General features: G+C 43.3%; 1 protein-coding gene and 1 non-coding gene across 2 annotated transcripts in view; both read left to right on the top strand.

Annotated features, from left to right (window-relative positions):
• The window catches only part of LOC145356030 (breakpoint cluster region protein), a 406846-nt gene that overhangs the window by 149934 nt on the left and 242086 nt on the right, over positions 1–14826 (top strand). The window lies entirely within an intron of this gene.
• LOC145356230 (small nucleolar RNA U3) lies at positions 10582–10797 on the top strand. The gene has a single exon (XR_013889095.1). It is a non-coding gene; the product is annotated as a small nucleolar RNA U3 (small nucleolar RNA).

Genomic DNA, 14826 nt, shown 5'->3' with positions numbered 1-14826 from the left:
TCTTAGGATCTTCTCCATCAATTTACCAACCACTGAAGTTAGACTCACTGATCTATAATTTCCTGGATTATCTCTTGCCCTTTTCTTGAATAAAGGATCCACATCCGCAATCCTCCGGAACCACTCCTGTCTCCATTGATGACGCAAAGATCATTACCAGAGGCTCAGCAATCTCTTCCCTCGCCTCCCACAGTAACCGGGGGTACATTCCATCCGGTCCCGGTGACTAATCTAACTTGATGCTTTTCAAAACCTCCAACACATCCTCTTTCTAAATGTCTAGATGTTTAAGCTTTTCAGTCTGTTATAAGTCTGCACTACAACCACCAAGATCCTTTTCCACTGTGAATACTGAAGTAAAGTATGAATTGAGTACCACTGCAATTTCTACTGGTTCTGTACAAACCTTCCCACCGTCACGCTTGCTAGGTCCTATTCTTTCACGTCTTATCTTCTTGCTCTTCACGTACTTGTAGAATGCCTTGGGGTTTTCCTTAATCCTACCTGCCAACGCCTTCTCATGATCCCTTCTGGCTCTCCTAATTTCCTTCTTACTGGCTGTATGCTCCTCTAGATCTCTAGCATTACCTAGCTCCCTGAACCTTTCGTAAGCTTTTGTTTTCTTCTTGACTAAATTCATTATAGCTTTGGGATGGCTTTGCCCTTTGATATGGGGGTTGCATGCTCTGTTTGTTTTGGTAACTTTGCTTGAAACAGTCTCCCGGCTGCATGCACAGTGCTGTTGTGCTGGCCGCCTGGTTTCGTTGCTTGCTCTTTTTTCCCCTTGCACAAGGCCGTTATTCACAAGTCTGTTCAACTGGGGATTCGCCTCAGTCTATGGATGTTACTATAAAGATCCTTGCAACTCTTGGGCCCCTTTCTCCACATTCTCACGAGGTAAGGCCAGCTCTATGGCTTTTTAAAAGATCTGTGTTTGGCTCTGTTAAAAGCTTTCTTTGGGTTGCTAGATCATTTGTGCTGTATACTTAATGGTTTCTCAGCAATTCTAGTAATGTTTTGCCATTTTCGCAATGCTTTGCCAGTTTTCTTAGTTATGTCAGGAATTCTGTCACTGGTGCCCTGCAACGCCAGTAGTTATATTGAATCTATACCGTTGCAAGATCACAGAAGGTTTAGCATCGTAATGATTTGCCACCATTTCTATGAACACATTGAATGTTTTGGACTCATGTTTCTAAATACATCAGACTTTTTATACTATTAAATGTTGCAGCTCCACACACAGTCAACGGAATAACTTTTTGCCTAGTATCTTCTCCTCTTTCGTTTGTTTGAAAGAAATACCTCATTCTCTCAGCATATTGTGACTAGTCCTCAATGCTCACATCTTAATGCTCCAACTTCCCAAAAATGGCATTGTGAAACTGAATGATACAGGCTTACCAGGATCTGATGAGCAGGATTACCAAAACATTCCTTTTACCTAATTTTCCAAGATAATAACTCCAGAAGACAGCTGTGAAGGAACTGTACTTCTATTGCAACAAATGAAAATAACCAATAACCACACTCCTGTGGTGAACATAACAGGTTCTGACAGGGATTAAAAGGATAATGGAGCCACTCAGGATCTTGCACAGGGCTTGATTTATGAGTTTCATTTGGTTGGCTAATTACCAATCCCCAGGGAGCTGGTATACAACAAGCCCAACTGGGAGATCAGTTAGTAATTCCCCATGCAGATCATGAGGGTTATCACACCAGGTCCATTCAAAAATGTGATGGCATCAGGGAAGAAGCTGTTCTTGAGTCAGTTGGTATGTGATCTCAGCACAGACCAAAGCAGACTATGTGAGATGCAGGACATATGGCTGAGTCAAAAGGCAGATGAAATATAAGCCTTTGCTGGCAAAAGTTACATGAATCACTTTTACGAATCTGTCAGGTTGGTCTCTGGCCATTAACCAGCCAACTCGTCTCGGCTACTCAGTGCTCATTGGGAACATGCTACTCAGAAATAATGTCCTCACAGACATCCCACATCAATGACAAAGCTATGAATAGGTTGCACTAGGGCACCACTATTCTGCTGTAGGCACTCCACCCAGTGCTTGAAACAGAGAAAGCTGTGGAGCTAATTGAATTCTAGCAGAGGTCTGTAAATTCAGTGGGTTGCAGCTGCGCAGAAAGCTCATCCCAGCTCTTCCAGTCCACCTGGGACTGAGGGATCCTTTAACAAGATTTTAAAGATACCTTCATTGTTCACACCTTCAAATGCAAAGGCAACAGGCAGTCCTGTGGCAACCACAGAGAAAGATCTCTCCTGCCAATTTCTGGGAAGATCCTTACCCAGAACGCTTCTAATCCAGCTCATATTACATCTTGAGCACGGTCTACTTCGACATCATTACTTCCAGAGAGTCAGTGCAGTTTCAAGAAAGGTGAACAACTATTGACTTGGGTGTTTGCTGTTTGCCAACTGCACAAGAGTGCGAAGAACAAAATGTTGATTATATACCACCTTTGTCAACCTAACTGTAGCTTTCGACATGGTCTGCTGTGATGGACTCTGGAAGATTGAGTAAGTTTAGGTGGCCAGGTAGATTCATTCAGATGATTTCATGATGGCATGCAGGCCTGTGTCCCTGATAACATCGAGACCATGGCTCCCTTTGCAAGGGTGGCATGCTGGCACAGTGGTTAGCACTGTTACCTCACAGCACCAGGGACCCAGCTTTGACTCCAGGCTTAGGTTAATGTGCGAAGTCTGCATGTTCTCCCCATGTCTATGTGGGTTTCCTCTGGATGCTCCGGTTTCCTCTTGAAAGGACATGCTGGTTATGCGCATTGGCCGTGCTGAATTCTGTCTGTGTAACCAAACAGGTGCCGGAGTCTAATGACTAGAGTATTTTCATAGTAACTTCATTGCAGTGTTAATGTAAGCCTATAGAGTGAAGTATGACTGCAGACTGGCGCTAGTTCATTTCAGCATTATGTTCTCAGCCATATTCGCTGATACCTTCCAGGGTGAAAAGACCCAGGCATAGACATCAATTACTAAATGGATATCAAACTTTGATTCCTCCAGGCCACGACCAAGTCCTCACTGATAGACTGCATGACTTTCTATTTGCTGATGACTTTGTACTAAATGCTAAAAGTGAAAAGTTAAAGTTTATTTATTAGTCACAAGAAGGCTTACATTCATACTACAATGAAGTTACTCTGAAAATCCCTGAGTCATCATGCTCTGGCACCTGTATGGGTACACTGAGGGAGAATTTTAACATGGCCAGTTCACCTCATCTGCACATCTTTGGACTGTGGAAGAAAACTGGAGCACCCGGGCAAAACCCATGCACACACAGAGAATGTGCATTTCCACAGAATGACCCAAGCCAGGAATTAAACCCGGGTCCCTGGCGTTGTGAAGCAGCAGTGCTAACCGCTGTGCCATCCCCAGTGCAGTAGACAGCGCATTAAGTTCCCCACATCCTGTGATAATACTGGTCTCACCATCAGCACAAAGAAGACAGAAATCATGTCCCAAATTCCTCCAGGAAAGCGTAATCAAGAGCCAGCAGTGGCTGGAATTTCGCTATTTTATTTCAAAGTGCAAGGTGGGTGTGGAACTGAGAAAGTAGTACCACCCCCACCCCCACCCCCACCCCCACACACCCCATAAGCGCCCTGGCTGCAAAATGTTGAGGAAGTCTGTTGCTCGCTGCAGAAGCCTCTGGGGCAGGGTTTAACACACCCGAAAGCCTGCAGAGGGAGATACTGCACTTGTGCAGTTCTCTGATGTACATGTGCATTAGCAGTTGCAGACAAAGAGAGTGCTGGCAGGCCTCTGCTATTGCAGGCAGCCTGAAGCACCTCGTTGCTTGCAATCGCAAAACCTACGGCCTAAGATGCAAACCGCATTCCCCATTGCTTAGTCCGATCGTGGGCTCCCTCTCCCACCAATTGCTCCCTCCCCGCACCGATTGCGATCCTGCTTCTCTCCTCCCATCAATCACTGCGAAGTGGGAGCATGCCCCCTCCCCCCACCCCCGATCACTGCAAAGTGGCAGCATGCCCCCTCTCCCCATTGGCCATACCGCCTCCTCTCACCTGGCCTTGCCATCTGACACTGCCTGCTGGGCATTGCCCAGACTGGCACTTCCAAGGTGTCAGGATGACACTGCCAGCCTGGACTGCCCAAGGGTCACCCTTCCCTTGCCCTCAGTCTCCCCAGGGGACCTCAGTGGTCTCTGGTTCCACTGGCGAGGCCAAGACGACTGCTCCCCATTCATGGGGACCATGTCTATTCCTCACTTGTACGTTGCAACATTTCCATAATTTTCAATAAATTATTCAGCCTCTCGCCCATTTCCAGTGAGAGGCTGATTGCGCTAGAAAACCTGGGGCCATAAAATGGCGCCAGTCGCGCTGCGCGCTTTATGCCCTACTTTATGACCTCACGACAATCACCAGGCAGGAATGTTCCTTTCCAGTCAGGAGCACTTTAGCCGTCAATGGCGTTCAGCCTCTGACCTTCGGATAAGCATTCTCCAAGGCAGCCTTCAAGACACATGACAACGCAGAATCACCGAGCAGAAACTGATAGCCACGTTCTGCATGCATGAGGACAGCCTCAACCAGGATCTTGGGTTCATGTCACACTACATGTAATCTCTGCCATTTGGCCAGAGCTTATAAAATCCTACTAACTGTCCTGGCTTGAGACAATTCACAGCCCTTTAACCTGTGATTATCCCTCTCTCCACTCGCATTGTCTGTACTTGTAAAGACTTGATTACCTGAAGACTCACATTCCAACCATTATCTTGCAATTGTGCCTTTGTCTATATTTGCAATGTTTATGAAACCTACCTCTCCACTCACCTGATGGAAGAGCAGCGCTTCGAAAGCTCATGATTCCAAATAAATCTTTTGGATTTCAACCTGCTGTGAGACTTCTTACTATGCCCATTCCCATCTAACGCCGGCATCTCCACATTTAGTCCTTTGGAACACTTTGCTATTCAGGATGGAAACATAGAGGGATGAGCCCAAAAACCAAGTTCAGGGTCTACCAAACAGTTGTCCTTTCCATTGTTCTCTATGTGAGTGAAATCTGGACTGTCCAGCAACATCATGCAGAGAAAATCGATCGCTTTTACCTTTGCTGTCTCCGCAAGCTCCTGAACATCAAGTGGCAAGACAAAGTCCCAGACCCAGAGGCCCTCAGGAGAACTGGCATAGTCTACATCTTCCAATGTTACAATAAAAAACTTCCGATGGGCTGAACATGTCACCAGGATGCCTGACAACCGAACCTTCTACAGTGAACTGCAAACCAGAGCATACTGCCATGGCTGCCAGAAGAAACACTTCAAGGATACTCTGAAAGCCTTCCTCAATGAGTTTACAATTGATACTGCATCATGGGAGACCATTGCCCAGGATAGCGCAGCCTGGAGGAGTGCAATTGCCAAATGCGCAAGAGCAAACAAGGAGCTACGGATAGTGTCAACCCATAACAAGGAGGAAGGCCTGTAAAAACCATGAGAACAGTGCCCCAATTACTTACCAGCCTCATTGTACTTGCACTTTTCTTGCTAAGAAAGGACTCATCTACCACTTTTGGACCAGCCAACTCCTAGATGTCAAATGAAGATGGTTTTCTTCAATATTGAAAGTACAAATAACATTAATACCTCTGGATTTCAGCTCTGTTTTTCCTTGTTTGACCCAAGTATAAATAAGGTCAAGAGGTGAGTGGCCCTGGCAGAACTCAAACTGAGCTTCGGTGAGCAGGTTATTGCAGAATAAGTGTCGCTTGATAGCGTTGTTGTTGACCCCTTCTATCACATCGAGTGTAGACTGATGGGGTGACGTCAGTCTGGATTGGATTTGTCCTGTTTTTGGTGCACAAAACATACTTGGACAATTGTCCACATTACTGGGTAGATGCCAGTGTTATAGCTGTACTGGAATAACTTGGCTAGGGACACCGTAAGTTCTGGAGCACAAGTCTTCACTGTTGCAGAATATTGTCAGGCCCCATTGCCTTTGCAGTATCTAGTGCCTTCAGCTGTTTCTTTATATCACATGAGTGAATCAAATCAGCTGAAGACTGACATCTTGTGATGCTGGCAACCTCTGCAGGAGGCCAAAATGGATCATTGAAGTTCTCATGAGTTGTGATGAAGTCTCAACACCACTCTTTGAAATGGATCTAATTTCAACTCGGATACTGATGAGGCTATCAAGAACATTTTGAGAAGAAAGAAAATGCGTATTTAGGCAAAAAGTAGAATAAATAACTGACTGTCAATGTGTATATTTCCAGTCAGGACCACCAAAGGCAGAAGCTTGGGCAAACTGATCAGGCTGTATCGACTCAAGTTTGGAGTCTGGCTTTACTGGTCCTGTATTTTCAAAACCATTGAGATGTTCATTTTTTGAGACAATACTGTTGGTACTTTGACAAGTATGCTCAGAAAGTTTAAAACAAGGAAGTTTTATTTGTTTTACGACTTACTGTTTGTATGAAGGTGCCTAAGGTGTATATGTGTTGACACATGGGATGCGGTGTTTCAAGCACAGTCTGCACTGTTCTGCTCAAGCTGCAGCATGTCAACAATGGAGGACATGGGGAAAACAAGATCAGACAGGTAGTGGGATGCAATGAATTATGGTGAGTATTGATGAACAAAAGAGACATGCCGCCAAAACAGTATAACTATATTGACAAAACGCACACCATTTTTAATGATGGATCCAAATTCATTTTCAGACCTGCTGCCAAGCACAGGTGCAACCATACTTAAAAACAAATTACAGAATTATTTGATAGACTTGTGCAAGAGTAACAAGTATCTTGAGGTGTATATGATAGGATTTGTCCCCATAGTTCACTATGTCCATTTATTCCATGACTACCAAAGATCCACAAAAATGCTGCCCTATTATGCCCTATCTCATCTATACTAGTTCTGCACACCATCAATTAGCCAAATAGTTGGACAAGTTTCTTGTCCGGCCCTCATAAGAACAGGATATGGCACTCGACTCATCGATCGTGCCACAGTGAAAAGCCGCACTGACCTTCTCAGAAGACAAACACGGGACATGGTGGACAGAGTACCCTTCGTCGTCCAGTACTTCCCGGAGCGGAGAAGCGACGACATCTTCTCCGGAGTCTTCAACGTGTCATTGATGAAGACGAAGATCTCGCCAGGGCCATCCCCACACCTCCACTACTTGCCTTCAAACAACCACACAACCTCAAACAGACCATTGTTCGCAGCAAACTACCCAGCCTTCAGGAGAATGGTGACCATGACACCACACAGCCCTACCACAGCAACCTCTGCAAGACATGCCGGATCATCGACATGGATGACGTTATCTCATGTGAGAACATCATTCACCAGGTACATGGTACATACTCCTGCAACTCGGCCAATGTTGTCTACCTAATACGCTGCGGGAAGCATGGTACGTCGGGGAGATCATGCAGACACTACGACAATGGATGAGTGAACATCACTCGACAATTACCAGGCAAAACTGTTCCCATCCTTTTGGGGAACACTTCAGCGGTCACGGGCATTCGGCGTCTGATCTTTGGATAAGCATTCTCCAAGGCGGCCTTCATGACACATGACAGCACAGAGTCGCTGAGCGGAGACTGATAGCCAAGTTCTGCACACATGAGGACGGCCTCAACCAGGATCTTGGGTTCATGTCGCACTATCTGTAACCCCCATGACTTGCTTGAACTTGCAACATCTCACTTACTGTCCTGTCTGGAGACAATACACATCTCCTTAACCTATGCCTAATGATATCTCCACTCACATTGTTTGCATCTTTAAGACTTGAATAGCAGGTTAGCTGTAAAGACTCGCATTCTAATCAGTATTCTGTAAACTGTGTGTGCCTTTATATGCCCTTCTCTGATCAGAACTTTCCACACACCTGATGAAGGAACAGCATTTCCGAAAGCTTGTGGGTTTACTGTCAAATAAACTGGTTGGACTTTGACCTGGTGTTGCGAGACTTCTTACTGTGTTTATCCCATCCGACACCGGCATCTCCACATCAAGTTTCTTTAACCAGTTCTGAACATTCACATACACAGTGAAAGATTCCTTCACTTTCGTGAAGACTGCATGACCTGCATATCAATAGCAATGTCATGTGTATGTGGCCATACAACATGTGGTTATTCGCAAATGTGCCACTCAATGAAGTTGCATCACTATATGATGATAATTGAGATGCATCACCATCGTCTGAATTTGTTTTCATATTATGCATGAACTTAGCAACATGTGTGGTTGAGTTCAGTTTTAATGACACTATATACATGCCCGAAAATTTGGTATTGCTGTAGGTTCCCCTGTAGAGTCAGCTCTCATTAATATTTTTGTCAGTTTCCTCGAGGAGTGCATTTTTGATGGAATGATTCCTAACTTCCTACCCCATGCATATATACAATTGCCCACCGCAAGCCTACCTTCACTTATCAATATTCTTGTTGGGATTCCTACAGGTACATTTGTGCATACTCACAAATGAGCATAAAACCATCATTTTTGGACCTGAAAAGTGCCCAGTCTATCTCAGATTATTCTGGCAGCACGCTAGTACAGTGGTTACCACTGCTGCTTCACAGCTCCAGGGACCTGGGTTCAATTCCTGGCTTGGGTCACTGTCTGTGTGGAGTTTGCACATTCTCCTCATGTCTGTGTGGGTTTCCTCCAGGTGCTCCGGTTTCCTTCCACAATCCAAAGATGTGTGTGTTAGGCTGACTGGCCATGCTAAAATTATCCCTTAGTGTCCTGAGATATGTAGGTTAGAGGGAGTAGCGGGGAAATGTATAAGGATTGGGTGGGATTGTGGTCGGTGCAGACTCGATGGGCCTAATGGCCTCCTTCTGCACTGGAGGATTTCTGTGGTTTCTAAGTGTAAAGCATCTCAGGCATTTAAGCAATCTGTGACCCTTTCAATAGTTTGTCCTTATTGATAAGTCTCTGCAGACATTAATATCAGTGCCTTATCTTTTATACACTCCTTTCTTGCTCCCTTCTCTCTGTCCCTTTTTTCCAGAGATGAGAGAAGTTCATTCATGTAGCTATTTATCCATGTAGCCACCCAACAAAAATCTATCAAACATCACTAATAATATAAGCTGAAACTTAAGGCTGTCGTCTTACTCTTGCCAAGTTTACTTTGTAGGTGATATCACATCTGCTCTATGAATTTTCCCAAAGTACATGTGTTGACTATGAAACAGAATTTATAGAAAATGACCTTCCTGAATGGATGATTAATGATTCTTCTGTGAACCTGAAAAACGAGAATATCAACTGTGCACTTAAAACTCGGAATTATAGAATGATCTTAATCAGTTTACAATGAATGCTGAGCAATTGTAATTTGAAACAACAGGCTTTAAGCACGTGATTTCTATATAGAGAGTTGTGGAAATATCCTAAATACATTGTACGTCTGTTAACTGCAGCTGTCTACAGTTCCAGTGGACCTAGTGTGCTAATCATGTGTGTCAAACCTTTGATCCATGATTACCATAGAATGTCAAGCACAGTTTGACCAAAGTTCACTGTAATTCAGGACAGCTGTGTGCAGTAGCTAAGCTAGCATCACACAGCTGCCATTCTGAGGATAAAGTGTTGGGGTCTTTATATAGGCAGATGGATATCTAAGATTTTCAGTGTAACTAATTTTTTTCTTATTTGATATTATTATTTCCCATCTCGTGCTAATCATGCTGAATTAAAAGAGACTCGACAACCTTTTGTAAGGGAGAAATTGTCCTTTCAGAGCACAGGAAAGACATTTTATTTCTTAAAAACTGGAAGTTTTTGGAGATAATGTTTAAAGGAGATGTACAAGTCAATTTTTTACAGAGTGGGTGCCTGGAAATCGTCGCCAGAGGAGGTAGTGGAAGCAGATGCGGTAGTGACTTTTAAAGGGCGTCTAGACAAGTCCATGAATAGATGGGAATAGAGGGATATGATCCCTGGAAGGGTAGGGGATTTTAGTTATAGTTGGGCAGCATGTTCGGTGTAGGCTTGGAGGGTCAAAGGACCTGTTCCCGTGCTGTAATTTTCTTTGTTCTTAAATGCTTAGTTTTCTAGCAGGCAAAAAGTGAAGCTTTTCGAGATAGAATACCTGAAATGCTCAGAGAGCGGTGGAGTTGTTAAAAAATAACTTTGCTCTTAGAACAGTATCCACATGCTTCCATTAATATAGTTCACTGTCCCAAAAAGTAAAAAAGAAATTGTTAATTGAATCATGCAGTGAACTTGATGTTGAAATCAAACAACTAAATCCCCTGGATATTTAATAAATCTGTAAAAGCTGTCAATATTGCCACTGTTTGTCTTCTAAATTCTCAAAACAGAGCCATCGAGTCAATAACTTTTCAGCTGAGCCTGGGCCTGAAAGCCAAACTGATGGATTATTGTTTTAACAGATGATGAATAAGTACTACAAAAGCAGAATACTGCAGATGTTGTAAATGTGAAATAAAAACATAACATGCTGGGAATACTCAGCAGGCCTGGCAGCATCTGTGAAGAAAGAAACAAGTTATATTTCAGGATTATTCTCTTAGGGATCATTTCTATAGTGTTTTCCTAGAGAAATGTGTTTCTAAAGTGTGTGGTCTCACAATCCATGAGGAGGATTAATAGTGTTCTCTTCTGAGCAGGAAGCTGGCCTTGAGTGTCGCTTTTAACAACTGCTCAATGTCATTGGTGAGTGTTCCTTCCCTCTCTCTCGTGAAGAGGTGGAGGAAGAGAACACAGTTCAGAAATACAAGACCTGAAATGTTTCTTGTTCCACAGATGCTGTTAGACCTACTGAATATTTCCAACATTTTCTGTTTATTATATGAAGAACTTGTATTAAGTTCAGTAAACATTATAAGAGTTGTCACCGGGTTAGAAAAAAAATTAAACACAGGCTCTTGAAGTTGTGAAGTAACTGGAAAATTGCTTGGCCATTGAATGAGAAATTACAAAAACCATAGATATAAAATAATTGTTCTGCTCGCACTTTAAACATCTCAATCTGAATCTATCTTTAGACAGTAAATTGTATAGGCCACCCAGCTTGGACTGATCCTAGAAACAGAAGTGCAATACCTTCCAGAAATTGGTCTCCATAGTTAACGGGCGGCGCGGGCTCGTTGGGCCGAAGGGCCTGTTTCCCGTGCTGTGTTGTTCTTTGTTCTTTGTTCTTTGTTAATTCTGTGATATCTGTCTGATCCTGATGCATTGGGTCTGAAATTTTGCACCATTCAATGAACACTGATTCCTGCATAGCTTAGCATACTAGTGTAAGGGCACTTTATCTGAACGCTCGTAGCATTCGAAACAAGATAAATAAGTTGATGGCACAAATCATTGTGAACGAGTATGATTTGGTGCCCATTACAGAGACGAGGTTGCAGGATAGTCACGACTGGGAGTTGAATATCCAGGGTATCAAACTCTTTGGAGGGACCGACGGGAAGGTAAGGGAGGTGGTGTAGCTCTGATATTAAGGATAATATCAAGGAGGTTGTGAGAGAAGGATATAGGTTCTATGGAAAAACAGTTGCATTCATTTGGGTGGAAATTCGAAATAGTAAGGAGAAAAAGTCACTGATAGGCATAGTCTATAGGCCACCAAATAATGACATCATGGTGAGGTGAGAAATTAACAGAAATAATTGATATATGTAAAAATGGTATAGCAATCATCGAGGGGGATTTTAATCTACATATCAATTGGTCAAACCAGGTTGGTCAAGGCAACCTTGAGGAGGAGTTCATAGAATGTATCCATGATAGCTTCCTTGAACAGTATGTAATGGAACCGACAAGGGAGCAAGCTATCCTAGATCTGGTCCTATGTAATGAGACGGGAATAACTAATAATCTTACAGTTAGGGATCCTCTTGGAAGAATGATCACAGTATGGTTGCATTTAAAATACAGATGGAACGTGAGAAGGTAAAATCCAGTACCAGTGTCTTATGCTTAAACAAAAGAGACGGTGAAGGGATGAGGGAGGAGTTGGCTAACGTAGACTGGGAGCAAAAACTTTATGGTGGGACAATTGAGGAACAGTGGAGGACTTTCAAAGCGATCTTTCACAGTGCTCAGCAGAAGTATATACCAGTGATAAGGAACGACTATAGAAAAAGAGAGAATCAGCCAAGAATATCGAAGGAAATAAAGGAGGGTATCAAATTGAAAGAAAATGCATACAAAGTGGGAACCTAGAGGATTAGGAAATCTTTAAAGGTCAGCAGAAAACCATGAAAATTGCTGTAAAGAAAGGTAAGATGGATTATGAGAGTAAATTAGCTCAGAATACAAAAAACAGCAAACATTTCTACAAATATATAAAACGAAAAAGAGTGGCGAAAATAAACATTGGTCTTTTAGAGGATGAAAAGTGGAATATAATACTGGAAATAAGAAAATGGCTAAGGCATTGAACAGATGTTTTGTGTCGGTCTTCACAATGGAAAACACAAATAACATGCCAAAAATTGATGACAAGAAAGCTATGGCAGGTGAGAACTTAGAAACTGTCATTATCACGAAAGAGGTAATGTTGGATCCCTAACTTTAATGGGACTAAAGGCTTCTGGCCCTGACGGAATGCATCCCAGGGTACTAAAAGAGATGGCAGGAGAGATAGCAAATGCACTGGTGGTAATTTACCAAAATTTGCTGGACTCTGGGGTGGTTCCCACAGATTGGAAAACAGCAAATGTGAAGTCACTGTTTAAAAAAAAAGGTAGACAAAAGGCAGGTAACTATAAACTGGTTAGCTTAACTTCTGTAGTAGAAAAATGCTTGAATCTATCATCAAAGAAGAAATAGCGAGACATCTGGAGATAAATTGTCCCATTGGTAAGACACAGCATGGGTTCATGAAGGGAAGGTCATGTTTGACTAATTTGGTGGAATTCTTTGAGAACATTACATGTGCAGTGGACAATGGGGAACCTGTGGATGCGGCGTATCTGGATTTCCAGAAGGTGTTTGACAAAGTGTCACACCAAAGGCTACTACATAAGATAAAGGATGTGTTACAGATAATGCATTAGCATGGATAGAGGATTAGTTAACTAACAGAAAGCAAAGAGTGGGGGTAAATGGGTTTTTCTGGTTGGCAATCAAGGATTTTCTGGTGTGCCTCAAGGATCACAGTTGTTGGGACTGCAATTGTTTACGATTTACATGAATGATTTGCAGTTGGGGACCAAGTGTAGTGTGTGAAAATTCGCAGATGACACTAAGATGCATGGAAGAGCAAAGCATGTAGAATCATAGAACCCTACAGTGCAGAAAGAGGCCCTTCGGCCCATTGAGTCTGCACCGAACACGATCCCACCCAGGCCCTACCCCATATCCCTACATATTATACCCACTAATCCCTCTAACCTATACATCCCTGGACACTGAGGGGCAATTTCTTAGCATAGCCAATTAACCTAACCCGCACATCTTTGGACTGTGGGAGGAAACCAGAGCACCCGGAGGAAACACACGCAGACACGAGGAGAATGTGCAAAATCCACACAGACTGTGACCCAAGCCGGGAATCAAACCCAGGACCCTGGAGCTGTGAAGCAGCAGTGCTAACCACTGTGCTATCGTGCTGCCCGTGTAGAGGACGCTGAATGTCTGCAAAGACATATAGATAATCTAAGTGAGTGAGCGAGAGTCTGGCAGATGGAGTACAATGTTGGCAAATGTGAGGTCACCCATTTTGGTAGGAATAACAGCAAAATGGACTATTATTTAAGTGGTAAAGAATTGCAGCATGCTGCTGTGCAGAGGGACCTCGGTGTCCTTGTGCAGGGATCTCGAGTTGGTTTGCGGGTGCAGCAGATAATTAAGAAGGCAAATGAAATTTTGTCCTTCGTTGTGAGAGGGATGGAGTTTAAAAACTGTGAGATTATGTTGCAGCTGAGAAAGACCTTGGTGAGGCCACACCTGGAGTGCTGTGTACAGTTTTGGTCTCCTTGCTTGAGAAAGAATATACTGGCACTGGAGGGGGTGCAGAGGAGATTCACTAGGTTGATTTCAAAGTTGAGAAGGTTGGCTTATGAGGAGAGACTGAATGGACTGGGCTATACTCATTAGAATTCAGAAGAATGAGGGGAGATCTTTTAGAAACATATATGATTATGAAGGGAATAGATATGATAGGAGCAGGGAAGTTGTTTTCACTGGTGGGTGAAACTAGAACTAGGGGGCATAGCCTCAAAATAAGAGGAAGCAGATTTAGGACTGAGCTGAAGAGGAACTTCTGCACACAAAGGGTTGTGAATCTTTGGAATTCCCTGCCCAGTGAAGCAGCTAAGGCTACCTCGTTGAATGTTTTTAAGGCAAGGATAGATAAATTTTTGAACAGTAAAGGAATTAAGGGTTATGGTGAGTGGGCAGGTAAGTGGAGCTGAGTCCACAAAAAGATCAGCCATGATCTTATTGAATGGCACAGCAGGCCCGAGAGGCCAGATGGCCTACTCCTGCTCCTAGTTCTTGTGCTCTTATCCGGGCAACCATGAGTTTCTTGTGGCTTATTCAGGGCATTGCATTTAGTTGAAAGTTGGACAGTTTTTCCTTTTCCTGGACTTGGAAGTTAGCAAGCCCATTCCTCTGATCTACACGATGCTGTAGAAACCAACTCGTATCAAACTGGTCATTTCTGTTCTAGTTTTCAGATATACTTGCTGCAAGTAAAACTTGCATGTGGGAGTTATTGCAGATTGGGATTGAAGGAAGAGCAAATCTTTATATGGGAGGTAGGAGTAGGCCATTCAGCACTTTGAACCTG

The sequence above is a fragment of the Carcharhinus amblyrhynchos genome, chromosome 20 (assembly GCF_965287045.1).
Source record: "Carcharhinus amblyrhynchos chromosome 20, sCarAmb.v2.hapA, whole genome shotgun sequence".
Classification (NCBI taxonomy): Eukaryota; Metazoa; Chordata; class Chondrichthyes; order Carcharhiniformes; family Carcharhinidae; genus Carcharhinus; species Carcharhinus amblyrhynchos.
Note: the sequence above shows the minus strand (reverse complement) of the source record. Positions and strands in the feature narration are given on the sequence as shown.